This window comes from Echeneis naucrates, chromosome 12, assembly GCF_900963305.1.
Source record: "Echeneis naucrates chromosome 12, fEcheNa1.1, whole genome shotgun sequence".
Classification (NCBI taxonomy): Eukaryota; Metazoa; Chordata; class Actinopteri; order Carangiformes; family Echeneidae; genus Echeneis; species Echeneis naucrates.
Genome location: NC_042522.1, coordinates 17,023,600 through 17,041,052, shown reverse-complemented (window position 1 = coordinate 17,041,052; position 17,453 = coordinate 17,023,600). Strand labels below are relative to the sequence as shown.

Here is a 17,453-nt window from a genome sequence, read left to right as displayed (position 1 = left end):
TCTTCCAACTGAGAAAGCATGAGAAACCCTGTATTGTAGGAGAAGGAGGCATTTGTCTTGCCTCTGAGTGTCTCTTAGAGGTGGCTTCATACGGACACATGGTACACTCAGTGCTTTGGACAGTGCTCACAGGGACTTGTGGCCCTGAGGCTTTCTCGAAGAGGGATGACAAACCCAAGGTGGCAGGTCAAAAGTCATTCCATCAGTGTGAAAGAATTTCCCCAAGTATTTATGTGGACAGAAGAGATAAAACAGTAAAAACAAACAAAAAAACATTATTGTAGCAATGGATTGACGGCAGGTCCAAGAAGAACTGCACATCGGAGCATTAAGCTTTAACATCCCAGCACTTCTTGGCCACAGGGATTTGTCACAACACCCAGTTTTAGGTGCAAAGACGAGCCGGATATATAGTGCTCTCCAATTACTACAGGCCGGGTACACTTTAGACAATCCAAGTGCCAAGGTGGTGTGGTGAGATCAATCCATCTCAGCGGAGTTTGAGCAATTAGTGGATTATTTTACCCCGGCAGAGAATCTGCACATATTTGAGCCATCAAGAAATAGTAAGCTATCTTGACAGCACTGACCTTAAAGGGGGCTGAGAGATGGAGGATCCAGAACTGAGGAAGATAACATGAGACGGGAGCCTTTTTCCTGGTGGAACTTCTTTAGCCAGGGGAAGTAAACAGCATGGTGGAGGGGAAATAGAAGGAAGCTGAGGGAGCTGTCATGACTAACCAGCACAAGCATCTCCTAACTGGCTTGTGTGATAGAGGATTACATACAGACGTCTACAAATAGCTCTACAAGAGTGTATTATGTTAGCTTTTAGAAGCAGATAAATTAGGGAAATACACTGATTAGTTCTACTCTGCCACCTTCTCCTCTGAACATTGACGTATATAAAAGTAGACATAGAATCTGAGCCTGAAAAGTGAAGCCAATGCTGATTTTTTTTTTTTTTATCCTAAAGAGTTTCGTCTCTAGTTTCAAGTATTCTTCGAAATGACACGACTGGTCCCATTTAGTGGGAAATGGATGATGATGCAGGTCATGCATTAGGGCGTGGCTGCCGTGTGATTGACAGACAGCACCACAAACCTGACAAACGAGAGCAACAGGTGATGTCACGGCCGGTCGCCAGTTGGCTGTGATGTTGGCTTCATGCAGAACGACATGAATTTCATTTATGTTCACCTCCCTGTTTCTCATTCTCGATATTATTTCCGGAATTTTGTCTTTCGTGTTTTGAGGAATATTTCTCTTGTGAGACAGAGCTTGATACCGCAGTAATCTGAGATTTACCGTCCATCGATTTTCTATTATCAGTTATCCTTTTCATGCTTCGGTGGGAGTGGGGCTGGAGAGCGCTGATCAAAAAGGCAGGCAGCACCCTGTAGAGAGAGACAGAGAGAGAGCCTGCAGAGAGAAACACACCCTTGCTTTATTCCGCGGGGGAAAAACCATAACCTTTCCTTCAAGTATTAGTGGGATCAGTGATCTCTGAAACTGATTTTCTTTATCTTGGCAGAGAAATATTCCTGAAATGTCTTGAAATCGGCAGCCATTTGAGGTAACGTCAGTCAAGCAAAGTGGTACGGGCACAACGTTTGCTCTCATCTATGTATGCTCTTCATTTATTTATTCATCCTATTGCTGCATCCTTTGCTTTGTCACATTCAGACCTCCCCGAGAGCATGAATATTCCAAACACTGACTTCGCTTGATAATCCAGGCAGGTCTGCGTTGATCCTTTGGCAAACCAGGAGGTAATTACATTATTTGTGGTATTGACAGACTAATCACCAGTGATTTTTGCAAACAAACAATGAGAAGGAGGGTGAGGATGGGGGGGGCGGCGAGGAGGGGGCGGGTCGGTCAGCAGAGAAGAAAACAGCAAAGACAGATTAAAGAGACCTTAAGGAAAGACTAAGAAAAGAAGTTAAACTGCGCCACAGTGAGCCAGTGTAAAGCGGAAGAGTGTGAGAAAAAGGAGAGGAGTGAGTGAGAGGTAATGAATAGCAAATCAGCTCCTTTATAAAGCTGCTGCTTTCAGTGTTCAATCAGAGTAGCCCGGATTGGCAATTTTCCTCCGCCACAATAGAGCAGGCCCAAGAGTACCCTGGCCTCGGTTCAGAGAGGGAGAAAGAAAGAGAGATCTCGCCACTGCCCAGCCCCCACCGCGGCCCAGAGTTCTGTCAAGTTTGGCAAGAACAGCGTAGACAACCACCGGGGGGTGGGGGGGTGATCAGCAGCAACTTACTCTTTGACCATCTTTTCGTGTGTGTGCATTCTCCTTTTCATTGATGCATGAAGTGAAGAGCGAGCGTGTGAAGGTGCAGCAGCTACTCTCCTTTATTCTTATTTGCATCGAGGAACTCCCTGTTTCCTTCTGTGATGGGAAATAGCCTCAGGGGCGGAGCGGGAGGGAAGGGGGAGGAGGGGGAGGCCGATGGTGGAGCCAAGAAATGACTGACAGTGGGTCTTCGGCCTGAACTGCGGCGGGTCGCACACCTGTACACACCTCCCGTAATGATCTGTGAGGAGCGCGCACACCTGTGATGAGAGCCATGATTCCATTTTTGTTTACCCCAGAAAGAAATGGAGTTGGGTCACCGCACACTGCGACGTTCTGTAGTTTATCTCCTGATCGAGCAGCCCGCTGAGAGAGGCTGCTGTCTTTTTTTTTTTTTTTTTTTTTTTTTTGGAGATAATTGTTATTGTATAACATGCCAACTGAAATTGGAATAGAAATGCTCATTAAAAAGTGAACTGAGCATGAAAGAAAAAAGTCAAACATAACTAATTTAGTCCAGCCTAATAAGACCGCTTGAGCATTTATGCTATTAATTTTGCCAGGCACTTTTTCACTCCTTTTTAAACCGCGGTGGTTACATAAAAGAGGAGGGAACAAAAACATCCTAATTGCCACTATAAATTGAGATGAAGTGCTGCACAGCAGGCCAAACAGTTGAATGGCTCAGTTCACTCAGGGCAACCTGAAATCAACAACAAACGCGTATATGCTTAACATGCACAACAAACACACACGCATGCTGACTACCAAATGCACTCTTTCACCTTTGTAAAGATGTCTACACACACAAACATGCGCGTGCTTGTCAGCAGAGAAACGGTGCACGCTTTGTATTGAAAGCAGTGTGGCGGGCATTAAAGGCGACTCTCAGGAGAAATAATTACTTTGGACAGTGGTGGGGTTGAATCCAGATGGACTTGGCAGAGCTGTGCAGGAACCTGCTGCCAGTGTACACAACTCAAACCTGCATCATGGAGCTCATTGCCAGGCCACCCAGCCCTCAAAACAGAATTTTCTCCCCCCTACATTAAGTCTCTTCTCCTCAGTCAGCAATCTAAATTGTATTTGTATTAATTTTATCTGTATTGCACCATTCAAGGGGCTTCCAGCACAGAAAGCACAGTACGTAGATGGTAACTGTGCCACAGTGGGAACGGCAGAATTACTGCAAAATAGATTGAATTTAAAAAGAAAAAAGGAAAGAGGTGAAGGCAACAGAAATAATCAAACAAGATAACGGTTGTTGTAGTGCAATGATTATGGACGCTTGTATCTATCCATTCCATTTCCTGTATTTCGGTGCTCACATTACCTTTTTTTAACGTGTGTTTTAGTGTCGAATCAAGCTTTACCACCGCAGCTTTTAGCTTCTTTAATTTTTTGTCTCCAAAAAACCCATAAAATACCTGAGTTCTGTATCTTATTTGATGTTCTGTGAAGCTTTTATTCTATTACTTGCCACTCAAGGACAGAAGGAACACTTCTGACATCTCTGTGTGATCGTTTTTTTCCTTGGAGCCATTTCGGTTTGCTTTCAACAGCAAAAGCACTTTGTTAGTGTAGCTGTTTGTGTTGTTAGCACACTAAAGTGGATAGTTTCTCTAAACAGTTCACCTCAATCACTATATAATACCATAAGATTCTTTCTTTAGGTTCTGTTGGCATCTTTCCTGTTTTATGTGGTTAATATTTCAGCATCAGGTGTCCAAGTGTTTGGGTGTTTCTCCTTGCTGAGCCATGTTTCAGGCTGCAGGTATCACAGTTAATGCTGCTGTTGCACAGTGTGCACAGGAAACTCCATCATCTGGGTTGCTCCCGAGTCCATTTCTTTTTTTCTGACTCACATTTGTTATACATAAGCTTCCCTCTTGAATGTATAAATATATGCAGGGATATTTGAGTGAAAGTGAATATGAAGCAATGCATTTGTTTGGGCACTGACTTTATCTTCCATAAAACAAAAACACAACAAAAAAATATCTTCCTTGTTTGTTTCTCCTCATGCTGGCTGCATTATTGAGAGAAAAGAAATGGAAAACCATGCTGTGAACAGCACAAGCAAAGTAAAACCACCAAGTGTCCCTTGCCACACTGATTACAAAATGAGCTGCCAATGTGTGTTTAACATGTTTGTAAAACCGAGAAAATTATGGAAAACAACACAACACAATATCGGAAGAGTAGGTGGTAGACTACAGAAAATGGCTCACAGCTCAACAACCCTGTCTTCTGGAACTTGTCTTCCTATACAATGAAAATGAAACAGCGAATATGTTGTTCCTTTTTGTTTTGTTTTGTTTTGTTTTGTGTTTTTTTTTTTTTTTTTAGGAACAAATGCTGCTGGTTGCGTTATGCCTAAAGGTAACATAGTGGAGAAATCAGGAGGCGGTTGGGTTTTGGGAAAGACAGGAATTAGTTAAATAATCATGAACTTTGATTTCATCTAACTTTGAACCTTTTTAAAGCGCTGTTGGACTTCATAATCATGAAAAGCCAAAGTGGCTGCTGTGCTTGAAAATAAGACTTCTGCTCACTAATACATTCTCTATCAGCATATTTAGAAACTCCTAAATATACAAATGAACAACATTATCTTAATGCTGAATGTCTTTTTTAGGAGTCAGAGCTATCTAAAGGCCTCACAAATCAACAATAATCAGAACTCACTGAACAGTAATGATAAAAATCAATCAATCTATCAATTTGTTGCCATCAACGGACTGATCAGAAATGCTCAGACTCTCGGAGGTACATGTGCTGAGAACTGTGCTGCCAAGTGTTGAACTGTAGTAACCAAAGTACACGTACTTGTCAGAAAGGTCCGGTGGGGATGTGGCAATCTCCATTCAGCTGTGTGACATACGATCAGCCAACTTCTTCTGCAACATTCCTAAACTGCATCGCTCTGGATGTCCTCCGAAAGGGAGCATGGGAGAGAAAGCCAAGGGGGAAAAGGCAACACAACAGGAGGTTATTGTAGCTCTGCCAGGGATGAAGGGTTTGAAGGATCTCTACTGGCAGCCTTTCTTGGGAAAGGTTTTACTTTTAAGTAGTTAAGATCAGGCAGTGATTTCCTGAGAATCAATACTTAAGTGCCAATTCAATGCCAAAACTCTGAAAATGTGACAGCGGTTTTGGCATTGAATTGGCACTTAAGTATTGATTCTCAGGAAATCACTGCCTGATCTTAACTACTTAAAAGTAAAACCTTTCCCAAGAAAGGCTGCCTGTTTTTATGACAATACCAGAGGTACCGTAGGTCGAACAGATGTTATAAATACCAGAGATGTGATTCTTCCAGGACAGGAAGAGTGAAGTAACACACACAAGTGAAGAAGGCAGGGATGTTAAAACGATAATGAAACGCAGTAAGTGCATGCTAATGGTGCAACAGGAGTCTCTGTTTTTGCAAGACCTGATGCCAAATAATGTTCCAGGTCTGCTTCTATTTGTGTAATGAGTTGATTTGCTGTTACCAATGTCACAAATTATTCATATTATTATTATTATTATTATTATTATTACCTGGCAATGTATCAGCAATCACTGCAATGCCCGCATGTGGTTAGATTTTTGGTATTTTTGTTGGCTCTTGTGTACTCATGACAACTTTATCATGTTATTCCTCTTGTGCGTTGAGTAACAACTTGCTGACTGAAAGTGTGAGAAAAAGGAGTATGGGCAGTGACGTTTCTTTTCACCGCTCTTTTCTAGAACCGTCAACGACATACACGGCTCGTAACAGGCGGCCATCATGGTTGTTGAAATCAGTGATGCTTGAACTTTTTCACATCTGATATTAGCTCTAACGGACCCCCATCTGGTCAGATTTTTACTTCACATTAAACAAAATGTTGACACCCAGTTAATTTGTTAATTATTGATGGAATTATAATGAAAGTAAATTATTCAGCATTTTGCCCATTTAAGGACTCTTAAGGATCCCTGGACCCCATTTTGAGAACCACTGGTTTAAACATCTGCTTGCACATCGGCTACGTAGACATATTGACATATTTTTGTGATAAATCTCATCACTTGATCTATAGTTTATTTTTAATGTCCTACATTTAAACCATTTTAAGCCAGGAAAAAATGTATAATTTGGAGGTTATGTCACTTTGGTATTCAGAGCATGAATTGCCTCCAAGACAGATTGGCCTGCACTAGTGGAAATCTCTGAGGAGTCGTTTGTGTCACTAAAAATGTCTGTTGGGGCTGCAACTAAAGATTATTTTCATTATCGGCCAATCGATCGGTTTTTCAATTAATTATTTAGTCTTTGAGAGAAAATCTTCAGAAATGCCCAGGGTGATGTGTTCCATCGCCTTGTTTTGTTCAATCTACATGCTCATTTAATTTACGATGTCGGGAGTCAAAAAAAGAAAAGCGGGGGCGAAGCAAATGTTTGGCTTTTTTTTTTTCTGTTCATTGACTCCAGATTAACTGGATCCATTTTCATGAACTAATTATCTCAACAATTGTTAATATTTTATTCCTCATTATTCTTTTTTTAAATGTACGTATGAGCAGTGACTCTGTTAAGAAGCTGAGCTCGAACACGTCCTGCAGAGATGCATTTTGTTGTATGTTTTGTGTGCTCATGTTGCTGCCCCGCTCCGGGTAATTAACTCCTTAACCCTTTGACTTTGTTCATCAGCACCTCCTCTCTCACGATCTGACCACATGTCTTAGCCACATGCAGCTTTCCTGTCTCTGCTATCAGCAGGCCTCATAAGGATCCCTGCAGGACGGACACGCAGATGGACACGGTGGGGCTTCGCAGCCAGCCTGTGGCAGGCAAGCCCCCCCCCACACACACACACACCACACAGTCTCATCAAGCCCCTCACGCAATGGCAGCACATCAGAGCCACATCAGGATGATTTCTGATTTATCCATTAGCACTGAAATGATTTAAATGCTAATTTGCTTATCCTCATACTTCTGATTGTGTGCTTCTCCGACTAATTAACATCCATAGTCGGCTGACAAAGTTACCGTTCACCCATGGAAGAGGACATAAGTGATGGTCCTGGAGTTGCACATGAATAAGTCAAAACGATACATGCATTCGGAGGTAAACACTCTATTTAATCGTTGAGCTAATTAGCCTCGTTTGAGATTGATTTTACATAATATGTCCACAGCACAGATTCTTTTGCCCTCCAGTGAGGTTTTGTGGAGTGAATTTTTGAGCCCTCCTGGTTTTGTACAACACTGTGGCACAGAAAATTTCAAAAGATGAAAGATTAGAAACGTAGAAAATATATTAAACTTCCAGCTCTTGAGTAGTGATAATAACTAAGGGATCCAATTCCATCTCAAACAGACTGTTTGAAGATCAAAGCTGTAACTTTATCTCCAAACCAAGTTTAACACATCCAGAAAGAGGGCATGGAAAGCCAAGACTTCTCTCTACATGTGTCCTGCTTTTACAGAATTCAAGTATATACTGTATGTGGGGTATAACTCTTTATTATAAGAGCCAAATGAACTGTGATGTAGTGATGGGAAAAAAAAAGGACACATACCTTTCTGCTAACAGAGACATTACAAGAAGAGTTAATGAAGTTGTTGGATAATAACTGTTATTGATTATAACACAAAACTCAATTGCTACAGTGGATATGAAATCGCCTTTTAATAGCCTGACCTACCAAGTGTGGAGGAAATGCTCTCTCTCTTTGCTGCGATGAAATCAGCTTTTGCTTTGGCTGCTCATTCAGTGATGTGTCACTGAGCGTCACTTTACAGATGATCGTCGACAGAACACCATGAAAACAAATAAACAAATGGCCCAGATGGAATAGTCACGGAACAAGACACACTGACCGATTCCTTTGGACATTATGAATGACGGAATTAGAGTGTTGTAGTAAATCTCAGGCTTTTCAGTTCATGTGATCACAGCACAGTGTTAGTGTTAGTGTTAGAGCACGGATGAGTTGGTTATCTAAGCAAAGCGAATGAACCAAACAATGAATAACAGAGCTGATGGCTTCCAAAATTAGAGCCGCAGATACAAAATTAAAAAAATCTGTTTTAATGAATGAGATAACTGTTGAAATATCACAGAAAAGTTTAAACCTTTTAGTGCATTTTTGCAGGAAGCACTGCTTAAGAGTTTCTCTCATAAGCAAAGCCGGACAAAAGAGTCATATGTACGTTGGCAAACCGTGCACATGGTCCTTGTTTTTCTAAAACCAAACATTTCCCTTTAAGGGTGAGTCTTAACTTCACATGGTGGTGACGCTGCTCATCCCTCAGAGAAGGGAGCTGACCTTTGTCCACGTGACCGCTCGAGATGGCTGACAGAATGCAGCCAACACCGAACACGGCATTGTGTCCCCGTTCAGTGGGACACCGTTAACCATCTGAAGTGTAATAAGACGGCCTGGCCTACAGAGTGTGCTCACCCATACTGCCCTCACCACAAGTCCCACTCTTGTTAATACTTAACTTTTGTCCTTAACAACAACTTGGTTTTAGTAACTGGACCATTAGCTGTTAACTGAGCTGAAGCACAATATTTGCATGTGAAAGTGTTATCGACAAGCAATAAATCCTGTGCTAGGTTGGGCCATTAAGGATTAGGGTTGCATTTCTCAGCTGCACTTGAAGGAGCCTTTGAAACAGGACGTCCCAGTTGCACCGCTGTGAAGTGATCGCTCTTCAGCTTCCAAAGGATGCCTCCCCCGATTTAGGACGAAGCTTATGTTTCAGACAGGTTCATTATATTTAGCTCATTGCTATAAAGGATCAATGCTTTGAAGCTGGCTATCCTCTGAGTCAGTGATGCTAATATTAACATAAGGTTAAATCAAAGCTGTTACACGGATCATTAGCGGTCATCAGTCATATCAAATCTTGTTATATCTGACAAACCCTGAAGCCATTACTTATTAATTCAATGCCACTTTTTAAATTCCATGATTATATTAGAGCATGGGATGATAATCATTTTTAAAAATATCTTTTTTCTTTATTAAAAACCAGCCAGATTGTGTGAGATGTTGACTTTCTGAGGAAAGTTTTGTTCCAGTCATTCCTTCTTTAATACTCTGTAGACTGCAAGTACAGCCCTGGAGTTTCACCTATGCAAAACAATTTAAATTTTGTAATTGCCCTAACGTATAATATAAAGCTATTTCAACACGTTATCTTCAGTTGAATAACTTTCCCATTTCATTTGGGTCCATGCGGACCTCCTTTTTTCATCAATATAATTATTTTAGTTTATCCAATGAGACGCCTGCAAAGTGGGGACTTGAAACTAATTGTAGTTATAGTGTAACTGTTTATTTAAAACAAACCAGCAAGGTGTTTCTTAAAGAAGAAAAAGTGTTGTTTCCTGAAGGAGGAAGCATTGTGTGCTTGCTCACCTTTTCTGTGAGCTGATGTTGGTATTGTGATTGAACATTACATGCCATATGTTTTACACCCCTTCCGTGCTTCATTAGGAGTCCGATTTATTGCATGTTTTAGGTGGAAAAGCACACTTGACATTAATTTCTCCAAGTGTTGTGAAACCTTAATCATTTATTTATTTTCTCAGCCCAAGGCACAGAATATTCATCAGTGTTTTGATGTATAGGTGTATTAATTTACTTCCGTTTTAATTGTTGGGAGGCCAGACGTTTATGAATATTTTGTGTGCAATTAGCATTCCGTGCTGTGTTGATGAAACATTTCACCAAATTACAGAGGATGGATCATGTTTTAATTATCTGCTAATTTATCCCTACAATGCTGAGAAAAATGTGTTCTGAGTTACGGCTTCACTCATTCATTATTCAGAAAACGTTGTCCTGGAGTGGCAGCGGAGGCTGCTTCTCTTGTCTGTTCGTCCGATTCAGCGGCGCTCTTCGTCTCTGCTCTCGTAGGTGTGGACAAACCTCTGCTCTTTAGCTATCAAGTGATGATCTCTAGTTTGGAGCCGGAGTGTGCAGTGAATCCTATAGCAAGTCCAGTATTTGGCGTTGGAGCTGAGCTTTTCCCTGGTGGGAAGGGGAGAGTGACTGTCAGGATAATTGGCAAAGGCACCTGGATCATACAGCAGGAATGACAGCCTGACATTCATTACTTTTAATATTATTTCCCCGCTTCTCTCTGTCAGTCTTCCTTTCTCTCTCGCACATTTCTTAAAATAATTTTTTATTATTATTTTATTTGCGTCTTCTGCCCTCATCAGCAGTCCCCCCCATCCTCCCGCAGGTTACTGTTCAATGGCTCCCTGGCGTTGTTACCCTTGGCACCTGAGCGATAAAGACACTCCTGATGACTGATGACCTCAGGTCCACGCAGAGATGAGCTGCAATTTGTAATGATACAGATATGCTGTGTGCGTTTTATGTGGTCCTCAAGGCTGTGTCTGAACAGTCGTGTCGGGTCAACGGCCGGTTTGGCGGTGGCATTATGGAGCACATCATAAAAGTCCTTGTAAATAAAGCAAATGTTCTTTCAAGCAGCACCTACAGCGTGGACCTTGAAATGGCCGAGTCCTTAAGATGAATAAATGGGAGTTTCATCAACCTTTTGCTTCGACACAGCGGAGGACCACCTGACTGAGCTTTGAGGGTCTTTGTGAAGAGCTGTTTATGATTCTGCAGTGACTGGAGCAGATAATGACCAGCTGTGGGCATCACTCACTGAGCTTCTCAGGGACCTCATTGGCACACTAAAAGATCTCATTATGACACTTTACAGATGTCACCCCTGCTACTTATGAGGTTTGCCCGTTGGCCTCTCATGATATGTTGGTCCTGACAATCTGGCCATGGCCGGGCCCTTGGTGTGGACCTCTGGGCTGCCGGGCTGGAGAGAAATGAGGTTGACAGCGAAGTTTACACTTTGCGAACAGTGAGCAAGCCGCTGCTTATATTTTATTTTCTAGCTGAATTATTCCGCACTTCCCCTTTAACTTTCTGTTCCCTCAGGTTTTTTGGAAAGTACTCGTAATGAAATGTGAAATTCTGTTATAAATAGACCTGAAAATAACACACAGCATTGTATTTTTCTTCTAGGTGTAAATTATGCAATCACACATATTTTCCTTTTTTTTCTGCTTCAGCTTAGTGAATCCAAAGTGCTGTGTGCTCTGTGTAAAGTGCAGGTTGGCAGTCACTTCGATAAGACAATTGTTAAATGATGCAGCTTTAACAGAGTTCGAATAAGTTTTATCAACAGCTTTTTTTGGAATGGGTGATTGGACAGATGTCTGGAAACATTAAAGCAATCGTGTATCGAATAATGAAGATTTAAGAAGCATTTTATCCGAAAGTTAGTCAATTGAAAATACAACTGACTTGTCAAACCACAAAGGTCAATTCTGAACATCACTCAGAATAAAATTATCCTAAGTGTGTTTTTATTCATAGAGCACTTTCAATAACACCATTGGATTTATATTGTAATATAAACCACAGAAAATATAGTGAAAAAAATATAATTGTTTTTGTATAGAGAGATAACTAGATAGAAGCATATAATCACCATAACAACTGTGTGAATGCTCCAAATGATTCAATCCACAATCTTTAATGATAAAATAAATACATTTGGAAGCACCCACCACAATGAGCAACACTCATGATGTGGATTTTTAGTTAAGTCATCATGCTCGGCTCTGTCATGACATCGAACAATTTCCTGCACATAAAATCAGTCAGAAAATCAATTGCACATTGGTGCATGTTCACCCTGGAGCGAGGTCAGTTCAGGTGACGGGAGCACTGCTGCTGCTGCAACTTTATCACGTGTCTGCAAATCGTCATCACAGTCACTACTGTTCTTTGGAGACTCAGCCGGGCTCTGTTGGGTTATGCTTGGTTATGTTAAAGATGGGAGATATCGGACTGTGCTTTGTATTGATGCAGCCTGGGAGACGGAGGTCTGCTGACATTTTCTGAGTAGGTATTCAGAACGTTCGCAATTTATTCTATTGTCTGTTTTTCCACTTTAACTCAAGTGGTGCTCAGAGATGAAGTGCATACATCACTTGACAAATTTCGGACTATACTTGGATGTTACATGATCGAGGGGCACAGTTATTATCCCAGTACAACGTCTGCAGTCGTACACGGTATTTAGTTTTTATTTTCATATATCATGTTTGTATCAAGAGGGAAGGCTTTAAATAATTTTGTTATTATTTACTGCCCCATTTCCTGAAATGGGACAGAGTGAACAGGAAGGCCATACATTGGAGTACCAACCAGGTAATGAAACTGTTCACCCTGTAAGAATTGTACAAGTCAAATTTCCTCACAGGGATAGTAAATTCTTTCTCATACTTTCTTAAAATCGCATTGTTTCTAAAGCAGTACTGTTGTAACCTTTCGCTGGCATATGGCTGACATGCAAACACTTAAAGAAGACGTTAGGCGAACACACCACACAGCAGAGAGCAGGGGCCGTCAGCAGGTAACAGAATAACAATAGCTTGGAGCCAACGTTAGCATCTCACCTGTTGTTTGTTAAAAAAGAGCCTGCAGGCTGCATGACGCGTTAGCTCATTTGATGTAGGCAGAGACAGTAAATGTTTCATACGGCTCACCCCCCCCTCGGCCACCAGAGACTTTTGGCAGATCTGAGTCTATTCATCCTAATGGGAGAAATGAACCTGATCTCAAAGTATGAATAAGTCCCCCCCGACCAAGGTTACAGAAAAATTAATATTGGTTCCATTTTTCACAGCCCTAAAATCCTCTGGATGTGCTGGCATCAAAATCACATTTTTCACACGGACAGATCACGTGAAAGTGAGAAACAGAAACTTTTTTCGAGACATTCAACAACAATAATCTCTCATCTCTGACGGTTCTATTGATGTGACTTTCCAATCGCAGAAGTTTATGTGAAAGCATAAACTTCATAAACAGAAATTTAACTTTTAATGTTATTGTTAATATAACAGAGGGTGTTAGATGATATGATCTTGTAGTGGCTGGTCAGATAGTAAGCTAACAGATGATGTCAGGTGGCAGCACGGCGGCGTAGTTATTAGCGCTCTGGCACTACAATAAGAAGGTCGCGGGCTCGGCTCCCGGGCCCAGCGACCTGTCCGGGGTGACCCCTCCCTTGCCCAGTGTGAGCTGGGATTGGCTCCAGCACACCCCGCGATCCGGAAACAGAAAAGCGGTGGAAGATAAATGAATGAATGAATGATGCCATGTCATGACATGATCACTGTGCTGCCTGTAGTTTATCTTTGAAGTTAAAGTTTATAGCTGCAAATTTTACAGCACTAAATAACTTTGCCAAAGCCTCACAGGCTGTGCCAGACAGGGGACAAGTGATCTGTGTTGTTGTTAAGGTTGGCAGACTTCTTGTCAGGCACTACAGTCCCCTTCATGTTGCATTTGTAAGCCTCAAGTATCAGCATATATATTCAGCATATAAACACCAGGAGTAAACTGTAATCTCTGCGACATGACCAGCACTCACCCTTTTCTTCTGCTCCTCTCTCTGTGATTGTTCCTTCTTCTCTGCTACAGCATCAGCGTAATACTGGAAGGCTTTCCACAATGTTAGCCTTGTTAAGTGTTTATCTGCAGCCTCATTAGTCACACAAGACAGACACATTAATACTGGCAGTTAATGAACTGCCTCAAGCCTTTAATTTGATTTGACTGCACGTAGAAACTGGCTACTTTTGATCACCAGTGCAGCAGTATCATGGATCAATATGATTACATGTTGCAGAGCAGCCTGCTGGATGCACACAAATATCTGTTATTCATTACAAATAGACCAGAGTGCCGAACTTAGCGTTCAGTATTCAAAGAGAGTATATGTTTTTTTTTTCCTCCTGTAATATTAATGAAAACTCTCTGTAGGCAGAAATAGTAAGCTGTTAATTCCTCAGCATGGCTTGATCATATACGACACCATGAAGATCAATGCCTCTTGTTACATAGTTAAACTAATTACGCTGTCCCACTGAAGAGAACTGAAGGTTGGGGTTGTAACCTTGCAATCTGCGGAGGTATTTATAGTAGACGGGACACACTGTCTCATTTTCAAAGCAATTTTCCATGACATTTCTAGGAAATCAAGCACTCACGTCTCTCTGACAAACCGTATTGACACATATAGCAAAGCATCAGGAATTCACTTTGTGGCGAAATTAGAATTGTGCATACATTTGCATAAATGTTTCCTTAAAATCCCTTTGTTTCACACATTCCCTCCAGTGAAGGAGTGGCCTATATTCCTCCTCTGATTGCAATCTGAATCCAAGTGCTTCGGCGCCACAGGTTTTGATTTGTACCAACTCTGTCTGGTCAAATAGTTAAGAGGCTTTTTAACTGATAATGTTATTGACAGTTTTATTAAAATGCCAATTCAGCATGAATGCCTTTAAAGGCCACATCTGGAAGCACTTTTCAGCTGAACGGCAGCATCAGACAGGAGAAGCCTCAGTTCAGACCCGTGTTCAGTGTTACCTATCTTTCAACATTTTTCTCAAGACTGTTTTTTCTGGATTTTTTTCATTGCTTTGGATCTAACATAATTGCTCATTGGGGAGACACTTAAGACTCCCACTGTCTTTCTACTTCTATAGGCAATTCAGCCGCATCTTCCTGATTCCTTTTCTTTTTATTTATTTCTTTCTTTTTCTTTCTTCATTACAAACACGAGTCAGCCTCTAGGGATTTTCCATGATCGAGAAACACAGATGGGAAAATAAACGCAGAAATAATGGGCTACACAGAACCGTTGGTAACTTCAATTCAAAGAAAATCAACAGATGAAAGAATTCATGTGATGGAGAGCGAGAAGAAAACACTCCGAGCACGATCCATCCGTCTTGTAATATCCTACTTGAATTTAATGTGTGCGTGTCACTTTCATATAATTAGTATTTAGTTTCATTTCAGTAAACCTTGAAATGATGCTTGTTGATGCTGTGCAATTCTGTGTTTTCCCTTTCTTTTTCCCACCCAACAGTCATGCTGCAGGGATCAAAAGCTGTGTTTTTCACTCCATTGCAGATCAGATATAGCACGGTCAGAATGCGTGTGTTGCTGTCTCACTGTCTGTGTGTGTGTGTGTGTGTGCTGTGAACTTGTAAAACTTTTCACATAACTGGATTTCTCTGGGCTTCTATCTGTGCGTATACATAGAAAACACTCTTCAAACAGAGCCATTAAACTGTAATTACACGCCCAAACAGCCTAAAGTGTGCAGCCAGAGGAGTGTGTGGCAGCAGCTTCTGATCAGAAACCAGTGCTGTTACTCTTTGCCCCTGTCTCTCTGCAAAACATTTGTTTTTTTCGCCAAACGTCCTCCCTTTGCCACCATTATTTACACGTTCAGCGCAATTACGTCAAGCACGACCCCTTTGCACCACTTCTGTTGACCAAAGATAACCAGAGACAAAATTCTTTTGCTGTTTTGGTTAATTAAAAAAAAAAAAAAAAAAAGGCACCCACCCATGTGTACATAATATCTACACTACAAAACCAGATTTTATCAAAGTTTTGCAGCTTTAAAATAAAGAAATGGTGCAGGTGGATGATCTAAAGGCGTGCCAGTGTTTTGTTTTGTTTTTTTTGTCCTTTCTGTATTTACATCGTACTGCAAAGACTGAACAGGCATTCATTGGCCTCACTGTGCAGTCTGACTCTGATAGTGAACCGGCACATGGTGATGTGCAGTAAACTGGCTGTTGCTGTCTAAAGGCACCTCTACTCAGGAAATGGCTCCACTGAGGCTTTCAATGAATTCATGGCAGCCCTTTGTGTGCGTTTAGGTTTTGATTTACAGCCTGACGCTGACCTCCTGTTGGAATGTGTTAGGGAAGGAGAGCTCGTCGTGATCATGGCTCCATAATGTGTAATGCTCATTAAGCCATATGGGGCAATGTTTAAATGATAGTGCTACAATCATCAGGATGACTCAAATTCTCAATCAAATATGAGACAGATGTAGGCCAAGTCTACGGGGAATGAAAAAGGCTGAATACGACACATAAATTACACAGTGCAGTCAATGCATTTAATAAACATCTGCGGCCTCTAGTGATTTTACAAAACAATGATCAGCATGTTGGAATTCAAGTGCAAGTTCACTGAGCGCAAGCTGCAACTCTCCACCCTCTGCTGGTTTACTCCAAAATAATAACATATGTTCATCCGTAATCATTCCACATTTTTTATTTTTGGAAAATGTTATAGGTCTGTCTTATTATTATTATTACTGTTGTTGTTGTTGTCGTCATTATTATCAGTGCAGCTCTTTTGATCTTTTCTTGTGCTGCTGTCTGTTGTCTTATTAACATTTCTCTAGAATAAACCATATTGTGTGATCCTAGCAAATCCAGTTAAATGGTTACCAGGAGCTCTGGTTGCACGTTTGCTCTCCTCACATCGTAAACCACCAGTGCAGGAGCATCACTTCACTTTGGAACCTTCAGTTCAGAATCTGATAGTTGATAGTTGCTCTCCCTTGCCAGCACATCATGATCTGTGAGGAGACTTTTCAGCCAAACCCAGTTCCTCAATCTGAATCCTTGTTTCCATCTGCTGCTGCTGTGGAAGAAGAACTTTCCTGAGCTGTGAGGTGAAGTGCTCCCCGAACACACTGTTGGGATGGGAGAGGAGAGACGGAGCTACATTTTCACAGCCTCTTCGTCTTAATTAAAGCATCCAGCTGAAGCTTTGTCTATGAACTCTACTTTTTCTCTAAAGGAGAAGCTTTGACATTGTCAAGGGGGAAAAAAAAAATCATTTGACCCATATGACCCTGAGTGTGGACGAACAGCAGGCTTCCCTGAGGAGAACATCGGGCCAGTGACACAGAGGAGAATTATGATGAAGGGAAACTGATGGACTTGAAGTGTTTTTGTTCGGGAGGATTGTAATTACAGCCCAGAGAGCAGGGGAATAATTATGTGAGCTCTGTCAGTGAGTGATAGAGGGGCAAGAAGAGAAAATGGAAATCAGACATATCTTTCACCTCTGAAGAAGGAGGGACCGGATAAAAGTGGAACATTACTGTTTTTTTTTTCCCCTCCTGTGTTGGAAATGAAAAGAAACAAAGAGGGAAGCATTTCTTTCTTCCGCTTTATCTCCGAGCTGCTCAAATCTTTTACTTTAATTTTTTTTTTTTTTTTTTTTTTTTTTA

The 17,453-nt window shown here is 41.3% G+C and overlaps 1 protein-coding gene across 1 annotated transcript in view; it reads left to right on the top strand.

Moving 5' to 3' along the window:
• The window catches only part of unc5da (unc-5 netrin receptor Da), a 148,522-nt gene that overhangs the window by 52,461 nt on the left and 78,608 nt on the right, over window positions 1–17,453 (top strand). The gene's annotated exons all lie outside the window — the stretch shown is intronic.